The following is a 12,564-nucleotide window of genomic DNA, read 5'->3' as shown; positions in this document are numbered from 1 at the left end:
TGCAGCATCTTAGACCGCTCAGCCACATTTCTACATTGACTCCATAGCTCATAGTTTATAATTTTACATATTATTTTTACATTTTGAGAAGACTCTTGAAATTATGATAAACTGTTTTAAAATCTAGGGCAGATGATGAACTTTTTAACCTACCAATATTTTATTTTAGCAGCTTAGTGGCCTTAGACCGCTCGGCCATGGTACCAAATGAACACTCTTAGCTCACAGATCTGGGCCATATAGCACAGATTACAGTACAAACATTTTTTTTTGTTTTAAATAAATTCTTAAAAAGAAGTGTCATACCAAAAGTGTTTAAGTTATGTACAAAATGTTTTGGAAGGTTAAAAAAGTACATCAATTGACATAAAATATTAATGAGAAAGGATTTTTTTATTATTCATTTGCTGTTTAGTAAAGAAAAACACTTTGACATCAATGACTTATTTTTTCTTAGGAAAAATAATTATGGCGGCAGTAGGTTTTGATCCAAAGCCTCCAAAGAAACTGGAACCTTAATCCAGCACCTTAGACACTGCTGATTTTTAGCTCATGCATCTGGATCATATCAATCAGCTATTGAGGAGAAAAGTCTTTATTATTATTGTTTTTCTTATTAGTGGAGAAAAACATTTTGTCATCACTGACTGATGTTTTCATAGTAAAATCATGATGGCAGCAGTGGGATTTGAACCCACGCCTCCAGAGAGACTGGAGCCTAAATCCAGCGCCTTAGACCGCTCGGCCATGCTACCCCATGGACCTGTTTGACCGAATGCTCACAGTTCTGGATCATACAGTTGAGATTACAGGGAGAAAATGTGTTGTTTTAAATCAATACTTGAAAAGAAGTGTCATGTTACAAGTATTTAAAATACAAAAAGTTAAGGAAGCATAAAAAAGGTACAAAATTAGTAGACAATATTAATGAGTAAGGATTTTTTATTATTGATTTGCTGTTTAGTAGAGTAAAACAGTTTGACATCAATAAATGTCATTTTCTCTTAAAAATAATTATGGCAGCAGTGGGATTTGAACCCACGCCTCCAAAGAGACTGGAGCCTTAATCCAGCGCCTTAGACCGCTCGGCCATGCTACCACATATCTAGTTTGGCTCCAAAGGTCATAGTTTATTATTTTACATATTATTTTTAAAGTTTGAGAAGACTCTTGAAATTGTGATAAACTGTTTTAAAATCTACAGATGTGACCACCTTTATCTTGACTGTTTCTCTGCCGAGACGGGCGTTTAGTCACGCTAATGCGATAGCTGAGTTTAATCACAGGCAGGCGCGTTGAGGCGATCTAGATACTCATCATGCATTACACATCTCCACCACTGTGTGGCTAATGCTCCACTAATCCAGTACTTTCGATCGTACAGTATAGCGGCGGATTGATCTACAGCTCTGGCAATACTGTAGGCGTAACGGGAGGCAGTGGAAAAAGTATGGAGTACTGTATGTGTATGGAGACGCAACTACAGTAATTGTGTAAAAGGAAGAATGTACAGTACAATGTATAAACACCGTGCTTTTAAAATATATGAGCGTCTGAGTTCGCTAATGCATAATGGGAATGGAGGACTAGCAGAAGGCGGAGGAAAACACCGTGCTTTACAAATGCGAGCGTCCGAGTCCTCTAAGGCATAAACCAACAGCAATGGGGCGGGGGCCGGGCGCTGTTTGCAGTACTTTCACACATGAAATTGGAAATCTCTCATGAGGCGTCGTGGGCTAGGGGTGAAGGCTCCCTCCTCCCTTGCTGGGAGTCCAGGGTTCGAGACCTGATGTGCTTTCTTTCTTTTTTTTTTTTTTTTTTTCTGTAATAATGCACTGTATTATTTTATTTACATTGTAAGACAGTCAATGGAAGGATGCACACAGGTTTCACATAAATCAAAGTACATCTGCAGGAGCGATTCTTTACGCTAAATGCAACCTACAGTACAGTACTGTAAGTGAGCAAAACAGTACTACAGTGGGCGTTTGTGTATTGCACATGACCTGCATTCCCTCCCTGTCTACTGCATGATCTGTGCAGGCTCCCATGGGGGAAGGGCAACAGGCTAGCAGGAGGCGGAGGAAAACACCGTGCTTTACAAATGCGAGCGTCCGAGTCCTCTAAGGCATAAACCAACAGCAATGGGGCGGGGGCCGGGCGCTGTTTACAGTACTTTCACACATGAAATTGGAAATCTCTCATGAGGCGTCGTGGGCTAGGGGTGAAGGCTCCCACCTCCCTCGCTGGGGGTCCAGGGTTCGAGACCTGATGTGCTTTCTTTCTTTTTTTTTTTTCTGTAATAATGCACTGTATTATTTTATTTACATTGTAAGACAGTCAATGGAAGGATGCACACAGGTTTCACATAAATCAAAGTACATCTGCAGGAGCGATTCTTTACGCTAAATGCACCTAAACAGCGGGAATGAAATGAGTGTATTCTGACGCTACCAACTGAGCAAAACAGTACTGTAGATCTTCAGCGTTTGTGTATTGCACAGGACCTGAATTTCCTCCCTGTGCAGGCACCCAGGGGGGAAGGGCGATGGGGGTAGGGGGGAGACGATGGAAAATACTGTGCCTTTGAAATGCAATTACATGAGCGTCCGAGTACACTACGGCATACTGTAAACCAACACCAATGGGAAGGAAGTGCCAACCTTATTTTTAATGTGTTCCCGTGACATTCACTGTAACATTTTTTTTTCTCTCCAATACAGTACATCCAATGGAAGGATGCACACAGGTTTCACATAAATCAAAGTACATCTGCAGGAGCGATTCTTTACGCTAAATGCAACCTACAGTACAGTACTGTAAGTGAGCAAAACAGTACTACAGTGGGCGTTTGTGTATTGCACATGACCTGCATTCCCTCCCTGTCTACTGCATGATCTGTGCAGGCTCCCATGGGGGAAGGGCAACAGGCTAGCAGGAGGCGGAGGAAAACACCGTGCTTTACAAATGCGAGCGTCCGAGTCCTCTAAGGCATAAACCAACAGCAATGGGGCGGGGGCCGGGCGCTGTTTGCAGTACTTTCACACATGAAATTGGAAATCTCTCATGAGGCGTCGTGGGCTAGGGGTGAAGGCTCCCACCTCCCTCGCTGGGGGTCCAGGGTTCGAGACCTGATGTGCTTTCTTTCTTTTTTTTTTTTTTTTTTCTGTAATAATGCACTGTATTATTTTATTTACATTGTAAGACAGTCAATGGAAGGATGCACACAGGTTTCACATAAATCAAAGTACATCTGCAGGAGCGATTCTTTACGCTAAATGCACCTAAACAGCGGGAATGAAATGAGTGTATTCTGACGCTACCAACTGAGCAAAACAGTACTGTAGATCTTCAGCGTTTGTGTATTGCACAGGACCTGAATTTCCTCCCTGTGCAGGCCCCCAGGGGGGAAGGGCGATGGGGGTAGGGGGGAGACAATGGAAAATACTGTGCCTTTGAAATGCAATTACATGAGCGTCCGAGTACACTACGGCATACTGTAAACCAACACCAATGGGAAGGAAGTGCCAACCTTATTTTTAATGTGTTCCCGTGACATTCACTGTAACATTTTTTTTTTCTCTCCAATACAGTACATCCAATGGAAGGATGCACACAGGTTTCACATAAATCAAAGTACATCTGCAGGAGCGATTCTTTACGCTAAATGCAACCTACAGTACAGTACTGTAAGTGAGCAAAACAGTACTACAGTGGGCGTTTGTGTATTGCACATGACCTGCATTCCCTCCCTGTCTACTGCATGATCTGTGCAGGCTCCCATGGGGGAAGGGCAACAGGCTAGCAGGAGGCGGAGGAAAACACCGTGCTTTACAAATGCGAGCGTCCGAGTCCTCTAAGGCATAAACCAACAGCAATGGGGCGGGGGCCGGGCGCTGTTTGCAGTACTTTCACACATGAAATTGGAAATCTCTCATGAGGCGTCGTGGGCTAGGGGTGAAGGCTCCCACGAGAATTCTGGTGCGACTGTCATCGTTACACTACTGTACATGTGTCCTGGATACTGTATAGTACATGTTACAAATTGACAGCTTCACTTACAGCACTGTTGTTTTTTTTCTCACAGTACCACCACCACCACCACCACCACCACCTGCACTGCCAGGTATTGTGTAACGAGAATTCTGGTGCGACTGTCATCATTACACTACTGTACATGTGTCCTGGATACTGTATAGTACATGTTACAAATTGACAGCTTCACTTACAGCACTGTTGTTTTTTCTCACAGTACCACCACCACCACCACCACCACCACCACCGTCTGACCAGCAGAGCTCCGGAAGTGGTAATCATTATTTTTGTTACAGACACACTAGTTTCCTACAGTATTACTGTAATTTTTTTATTTTACAATACTTGTTATCTTGTACACACAGACCGCCTCGTTATTGATACGGAGCCAGAGGAGGAGGAGGAGGAAATGTGGGAGCCTTCAGGCCAGCCTGGTAAGAATTGTAATCTACTGTACAGTACTCTACATTCTACATTCATTGATTTATTAACAGTACCAATGGCTTGGGTTTGCGTGACCAGTGGTCAGGATTCCAGCAGTCAAGTGACCGACAGCGGTATCCTGATTGCAGAAATCCCATTGACTTTTCTTTTTGTTTTTTTTATATTCAACACAGATGTCACTTACGTGGACTCTGAGTCGGAGGAGCCACAGTATAGTAAGTACAGTAGGATTTTCTCAAGCCCATTCTTAAAAGTATTGACCAAGTCCACTTTTATTACTTTTCAGGCAGGGAATTCCAAACATGTACTGTACAGTATTTCCCTCACTGTGAAGACCCCTTTTCGCCTCTGTGTGCGAAATCGCCTCTCCTCCAACACGAGTTAAATACAGGCACAGTACAGTACTGTATGTCCCCTACCACTGGACAGTCATTCTGCTCCTACTGTATTATGAATATATCTCTGCCTCCTGTAGCACTGTACTACTGTGCAATTTTGTAGTAACTGTACTCTACTGTATTTTGTTTATAATATTTTTTTATTTTCCACTCAGTAATTATTGACAGTGAGGAGGAAGGGGAGAAGAAGCCCTCTCCCCAACTTGGTAAGTAAACTAAAGTATTGTACTGTACTGTACATTGTGTTAAACCAATGGGTTGGGTTTGCATGACCAGCAGTCAGGATTCTAGCGGTCAGGTGACCGACAGTGGCATCCTGATTGCAGCAATCCCAACAGGGTGAGGTACGGTATCCTAACCCTCCTCCACTACCCCCTGATTCTGGCCTCGACATTCTCGTCTCTGTGTGCGAAATCTACTCTCCTCCTCCAATTCCTGACTGAATTTTTGCTTTACTGTATTCAACACAGAATACAAAAGTATATTTCATGGAATTTTTGCTTTCACAGGCCCTACACTGTCACAGGCGGTGGCGGAGGAGGAGGACCAGGACTCTCTGTCCCTCACCACACTGCACCCATTAAGTAAGTCCAGTCCGGTACTTCTTGCCTCTGTAGAGCCAGTTTGAGCAAGGAGAGATTGATTGCTTCTTTTTTAGGTGGGAGCCCAAACCAACCAGTCATTTCAGCCACAGTCGTGTGGCAGACCCTGTTTATACAACATAAGGGTGGGTGGGAGGGCCCAAGCACAATTCCATCTTGCACCACTTGGGTCACTTAGCTTAGTCATCCAGCGACCTCGGTGTTCAGAATAGACTGGAAATGAGTAGAAATTATGGTCATTGAGGTTAATAACACTATACAGTAGGATCAAAAATACCCCTAAATTCTACGATTTAAGCTGTTTTTGAGAGGTTTTTGAAAAAAAGCACCAGGATCCAAAACAAGTCCGAATCCAAAAGCAAAACACAAAACCCGAAAAATTTCCGGTGCACATCTCCAGTTTTAATAAAGTCCAGGAGGGAAACATTCTCCTGATGAAGACACTGTACTGCAAGCAATAGGACACGAGGATGTGCACTGAGACTGGAGGGGGGAAGGTTCAGGGGGAATTTTAAGAAAAAATACTTCACAGAAAGTGCAGTGGACAAGTGGAATAGCCTCCCATCAGAGGTGGTAGAGCCTAAAACAGTAGAGCTACAGTATTTAAACATGCATGGAAGAGACATAAGGATATCCTTACAAAGAAATAAAGATCAAATAAGCTTTGATGTAAAAAATGGTTAAAAAAAAAGAGGCAGATTAGATGGGCAAAGTGGTTCTTACAGTATTTGTCGTCAAATTCAATGTTTCTGTATGTACAGTACAACATTGTGTTTAAAATAGTAAAGTAGTGTATTTCCTGGAATGAACCTTTTTTTTCTCATTAATGTTTTTTCACAGGCCCTACACTGGAACAGGCCGCCGAGGAGGAGGATGATGAGGATGATGAGGCGGCATTTAGTGGTAAGAATTATCACTGACATTGATTTGATTCCACCAGAGTAGCACTTTTCATCAGATTTTTCTGGAAAATGCGTAGAAATCGGATAAAAATTGCACAAATCGGAATAGTGGATGGGGGACTTTAGATGATTGTTTTTGTTTGAACTGGTGATATTGCCCATACAGTAGCAACCAATCACATTCCACATTAACATTTATCTACAGTAGTTACACTTACAGACGATAATGCAGTACAGTAGGTAATATTTGTAATTGTCAGAGAAGTATCTTCATATACTGTAGTTAGAATTCTCATATTTGCTATACAGGAGCAAACCGCTTCATCAGTGAGGTTCCTGCTTCCAGTGTAATAGGTTGTGGTTTCTAATCCTGGGTGTGATACTTGTAAAATGTGTATATTCAGTATAATAAAGAGGGTGTGACTTGTAAGGTGCGTGGACCAGTGAGGAAGTCTGCCACTAAAAAGACAGCGACAGCTATCAATTAACTTAATTCAATGGTGTCACAGAATAGGAGGAGAGGTTCCCCTCCTTCAGAGCAGGAGCCCGGCGGCAGATGACTCCGTTGCCTCCCAGAGTTCTGCCTCTGTGGATAACATCACCTGTTCTAAAAAAAACTCCAATCTTACTAAATCTCTCTCTCTCTCTCTCTCTCTCTCTCCCCCCATGTCACTGTCTCTCCATTCATCTCTCTCTCTAGATACTGTCAGTGATGAATTTCCCATTAGGCACGAGAGGCACGTACTGTACCTAGGGGCGGCATCTGTTTGGGGGCCGCAGTTGGATGCTTACAGTATGCTGATACTGTCATCCCAAAAATTACCACTACAGCAACTGCTAAATATTTTAAGTGTACTGTACAATATGCACATACAGTACAGTACTGTACAGTATGCATAATTCAAAGCAAAAAAGAGTTGCTACCTTAGTCTAGTCATAATCACCGGCATACGGGCCACTCACAAATTTTCTGATGGTCTCGGTGGGGTCCCTTGGAATCACCATGCCTGTCACAAGCATACCTTTTTTTACCCACCTGTCACTAGGCCTGGACACTAGTGTACTATTACTATACTTTTTACTGTATACTGTATCTTATAATATTCTTCTCTTTTACCCACAGACGACGAGCCAGAATACCATTTTGGTAAATAAATATACTGTACAGTAGCAATAGTTGGTACTGCAATTACAGTATTTTTTTTCTCCAACATTACTTTAAGTCCAACTGATATGACTAACTGTATTTTATCTTTTTACAGTCCGTCGCCAACCATTGGTGCATTATTAAAAAAAATTATAAAATTGCCTTTGTCTGATTATTGCATAAACTAATGTAGAATATTATACAGTAGTAATGTTATTGATGTGTATGAACAGTTATTTTCAGTTTTATAAGTCCTGAATAAGAGTACTGTACATTTTGATCAGTGCAGTACATGGAATCGGATGTTGTAATACTTTTTTTTTACATTAATATTGATGTTTTTCCAATAAATATTCAATTTTACAGTATGGTACGGTACAGTACATGAGGGTACCTGTACAGTATGATACGTCATTATGGGGGAGAAATACTGTATCCACTAAATGTACAGTAAAATGTTTTTTTCTTATTACAAACACACAAATGCATCTCAGATGGAAATATGCTATACACAGCAGACAGCTTATGGTGACAGAACTTCCCTACTGTATCCCCACCCATAGTCGTGGTATATTTTAGATTGCCTAATGAGACACTCCTGCAGCATTGCCAATGATTCATGTAAAACCTGTGTGCAAACAGTATCTGTATTGAATGCAAAGTACAGTAAGAGTACAGTATACAGTATTATCAGAGCCAAACCTGACCAACATGATGCCCTAGGCTAGATTTTGGCTGATGCCCTCTTGCACAGATGCTACGTAGTTCCGCCTCTAACCCTGCACCCCTTTCCCAGCACCATCACCCATTTTGGCGCTCCTACCCCCTATAATCTAAATAAGAACAATGTGCACATTTAGTGCCAGCCCAAAACAGTGTACAGTATGTTCTTGCTGGGAAGGGGCATGGTAACACAATAATACCCGAAGATGAAATGACACAACACAGTACTGCAACTTTATTCACATTATATCATGCAGTGGTGTCTCTTATTCTCATGACATCATATCATAGTACCACATTACTCCTAACAGTAATGCCCCTTATTCACATTACACCCCACCACATTCATCTTTATTTACATTAGACCACAGGTTCACAAACTCAGTCCTCAGGACCCCACACAGTGCAGGTTTTGCAGGTCTCACAGAATCACAAGTGAAAAAATTAGCTCCACCTACTGTATGGACCTTCTAAAATGTGTCAGTTAGTAATGAATACATCTGTGCACTTGCTGGTTTACCTGCAAAACATGCACTGTGTGGGATCCTGAGGACCAAGTTTGAGAACCACTGCATTAGACCATGCAGTAGTGCCCTTTCCTTATGTTACACCAGAAAATATTGTAGTACACCTTATACACATACAGTACAGTAATGCCACACATTAGTAATGCATTTCATATTTAAATTTTCTGATTTAATTTCATAGAGCCGCAGTCACTCACAGAATATAGGCATGTACTGTAGCATCTCATTTTATTCAGCAGAAGCTGATTATTCCCGTTTGGCTAGTTTGCCGCCTCTGTACAGTATATTACAATAGAAAAAAGTTATAGTGTCAGTGAAAAAAGCACCTCATGACAGATACTGTACACAAGCTCATGTCTAAATACTGTATACTGTAAGCAGTGACATTAAGGGGTACAGTACTGTATATGCAATTGCGGTCGAATTCCGGCAGGAATACGGAAAAAATGGACACGGGATCCCCCATCTTTTTAGAACCAGCACCGGGCTCTGCGCCTGGTCCTGGTGCAAAAAATAAGGGGGACAAAAAAGCGTAGGGGTTCCCCATATTTTTTGAATCAGCACTGGGCTCCACTAGCTGGACAGATAATGCACAGCCGGGGGACACTTTTATACCGGTCCCTGCGGCCATGGAATTAAATACCCAACTAGTCACACCTGGCCGGAGTACCCTGGAGGAGTGGGGGCCCCTTAAATCAAGGGGACCCCCCCTCCAGCCACTCGATTATCTCTATCACCCCTGTGTATTGTAGCTAGGGGATTGTGACACTCCTTCAGCATTGCCCCGTAGCCTGCAAAATCTGTGCTGTTATTTGCTCCATAGCTGAGTGCCTCCTAGGAGCTAGGAGTCACAGGCGGTAGCCATTTCAATTGAGTCTGACCTGCTATAGAATTGTATGTGTACATTACCGTACGGTGCATAGAACCTTTACAGTAGAAACTCTCCTGCAGCTTTGGCCTGCTTTACTGTATGTACTGTAAAACTTGTGTTTTGTCAGTTTGCTATGCGACCGAGCCCGGTGTAACGTACTGTAATGTGCATAGACCTCGCTTATCTCTGTGTATTTTGGCTAGGGGATTGTGACGCTCCTTCAGCATCGCCCCGTAGCCTGCACAGCTTATGCCATTTCTCATTCCATACCCAACTGCTGCCTGCCACGAGGTGGGGGTTCAGGAGGTGGGGGTTCATGGGTAGTGGTCATTTTGACAGTGTGCTATGCGATTGAGTCCGGTGTACCGTAATACTGTATGCAATCCTACAGTAGCTTATCCCTATCTCCCCTGTGTATTTTGGTTAGGGGATTGTGACGCTCCTTCAGCATTGCCCCATAACCTGCACAAGGGTTCAGGGGCGGCGGCCATTTTGCCAGTGTGCTACAGTATGTGATCGAGTCCGGTGTACCATAATGTGCATACTGTGTATTTTAGCTAGGGGATTGTGACGCTCCTTCAGCATTGCCCCCTGGAGTGTGAAATGTATGCCATACTGTATCTCACTACATATCCGAGCGCTGCCACGTGCTGGGAGTTCACGGTCGGCGGCCATTTTGTCAGGTTGCTAAGCGATCCAGCTCGGTATACCGTAATGTGCATAGACCTCGCTTATCCCAGTGTAATTGAGCTAGGGGATTGTGACGCTCCTTCAGCATTGCCCCATAGTCTGTACAATCTGGACTATTACTTGCTCCGTAGCCTAGGGCCTCTGTGGGGCAAGGAGTCATAGGTGGTAGCCATTTCTATTCAGTCTGCCTAGCTACAGAATTGTACAGTATGTGTACTGTACGGAGCATAGAACCTTAACCTGCATAGAACCTGCACATTATGGTACACCGGACTCGATCGCATAGAACCGCTCATGCAGCTTTGCCCTGGTTTATGTGAATAAAAAAAATAATAAAGTGTCTGAAAAAAACTAACATGCATTCGTACTTAAGGAATCGAACCCTGGACTCTGAGTATAGGAAGCGAAACACTTCACCACTTCGCCGCAGACAAATGTATAAATACGTTGGTTTTGATTATGCTGTAATGGCTACGGGATTAGGACGATAACATACTGTACAAAATTCCTAATCTTGAGAGGCAATAGTGAACTTGTAACACACATCCATTTGCGACAGTGTACACTACTGGTTTTACAGTACTGTATGTTTTGTCTGCGGGACTTGGACGCTCACATACAGTATTCATAAAGTATTGTAGATGGATCATATACTGTATGCTGTACTATTTGCGTCGGTGTCGTATATACAGTACTGTATTAAATAATGCAGCGTAATGAGTACAGTATTTACTGTATGCAGCGTAATGAGACGCCTTAGTAAAGTAGTCCTTATTATGTATTTCAGTATTGTATTTTACGGGAGACCACACGCATGCGCAGTGGTGATTGTAAAAAGCGACATCTGGTGGCTGATCGCAGGTATTACACGTAAAGGTAACGCCAAACGTCAAATGTCTGTCTCCGTGCGATTAGATAGCCTCTCTGTGACTAGGCGCGCCTCGCTACGCCCCAGTACGCTGCGTATGGTCGAACGGGACAAACGCCGCAGCCACTCAAGATAAAGGTGGCTACATCTGTAGGACAGATGATGAACTTTTCAACCTTCCAATATTTTACTTTAGCAACTTAGTGGCCTTAGTCCGCTCGGCCATGGTACCATATGGACACTCTTAGCTCACAGATCTGGGTCATATAGCTCAGGTTACAGTAAAAACATTTTTTAAATCAATATTTAAAAAGAAGTGTAATGCAAAAAGTGTTTAAATTATGTACAAAACGTTTTGGAAGGTTAAAAAAGTACATAAATTGACATAAAATATCAATGAGAAAGGATATTTTTATTATTCATTTGCTGTTTAGTAGAGAAAAAACACTTTGACATCAATTACTTATTTTTTCTCAGGGAAAATAATTATGGCGGCAGTAGGTTTTGAACCAATTCCTCCAAAGAATCTGGAACTTTAATCCAGCACCTTAGACACTGCTGATTTTTAGCTAATGCATCTGGATCATATTGATCAGATGTTGAGGAGAAAGGACTTTATTATTATTGATTTTCTTATTAGTGGAGAAAAACACATTGCCATCACTGACTGACATTTTCATAGTAAAATCATTATGGAAGCAGTGGGATTCAGACCCACGCCTCCAGAGGGACTGGAACCTAAATCCAGTGCCTTAGACCACTCGCCCTTGCTACCCCATGGATACTTTTGACTCAAAGCTCAGAGTTATGGATCATATAGTTAAGATTACAAGAAAAAATTGTGTAGTTATAAATCAATACTTGAAAATAAGTGTCATGTTAAAAGTGTTTAAAATACAAAAATTTAAAAAAGGTACAAAATTAGCAGACAATATTAATTAGAAAGGATTTTTTATTATTGACTTGCTGTTTAGTGGAGAAAAACACTTTGACATCAATGACAGTCGTTTTATCTTGAAAATAATTATGACAGCAGTGGAATTTGAACCCATGCCTCCAAACAGACTGGAGCCTTAATGCAGCATCTTAGACCGCTCAGCCACATTTCTACATTGACTCCATAGCTCATAGTTTATAATTTTACATATTATTTTTACATTTTGAGAAGACTCTTGAAATTATGATAAACTGTTTTAAAATCTAGGGCAGATGATGAACTTTTTAACCTACCAATATTTTATTTTAGCAGCTTAGTGGCCTTAGACCGCTCGGCCATGGTACCAAATGAACACTCTTAGCTCACAGATCTGGGCCATATAGCACAGATTACAGTACAAACATTTTTTTTTGTTTTAAA

The 12,564-nt window shown here is 42.0% G+C and overlaps 2 non-coding genes across 2 annotated transcripts; both read right to left on the bottom strand.

Moving 5' to 3' along the window:
- Positions 1–673: 673 nt before the first annotated feature.
- Positions 674–755, bottom strand: TRNAL-UAG (transfer RNA leucine (anticodon UAG)). The gene has a single exon. It is a non-coding gene; the product is annotated as a tRNA-Leu (tRNA).
- A 262-nt stretch (positions 756–1,017) lies between these two features.
- On the bottom strand, positions 1,018–1,099 carry TRNAL-AAG (transfer RNA leucine (anticodon AAG)). Its single transcript has one exon. It is a non-coding gene; the product is annotated as a tRNA-Leu (tRNA).
- Positions 1,100–12,564: the final 11,465 nt, after the last annotated feature.

This window comes from Pseudophryne corroboree, chromosome 3 (assembly GCF_028390025.1).
Source record: "Pseudophryne corroboree isolate aPseCor3 chromosome 3, aPseCor3.hap2, whole genome shotgun sequence".
Taxonomy (NCBI): domain Eukaryota; kingdom Metazoa; phylum Chordata; class Amphibia; order Anura; family Myobatrachidae; genus Pseudophryne; species Pseudophryne corroboree.
Note: the sequence above shows the minus strand (reverse complement) of the source record. Positions and strands in the feature narration are given on the sequence as shown.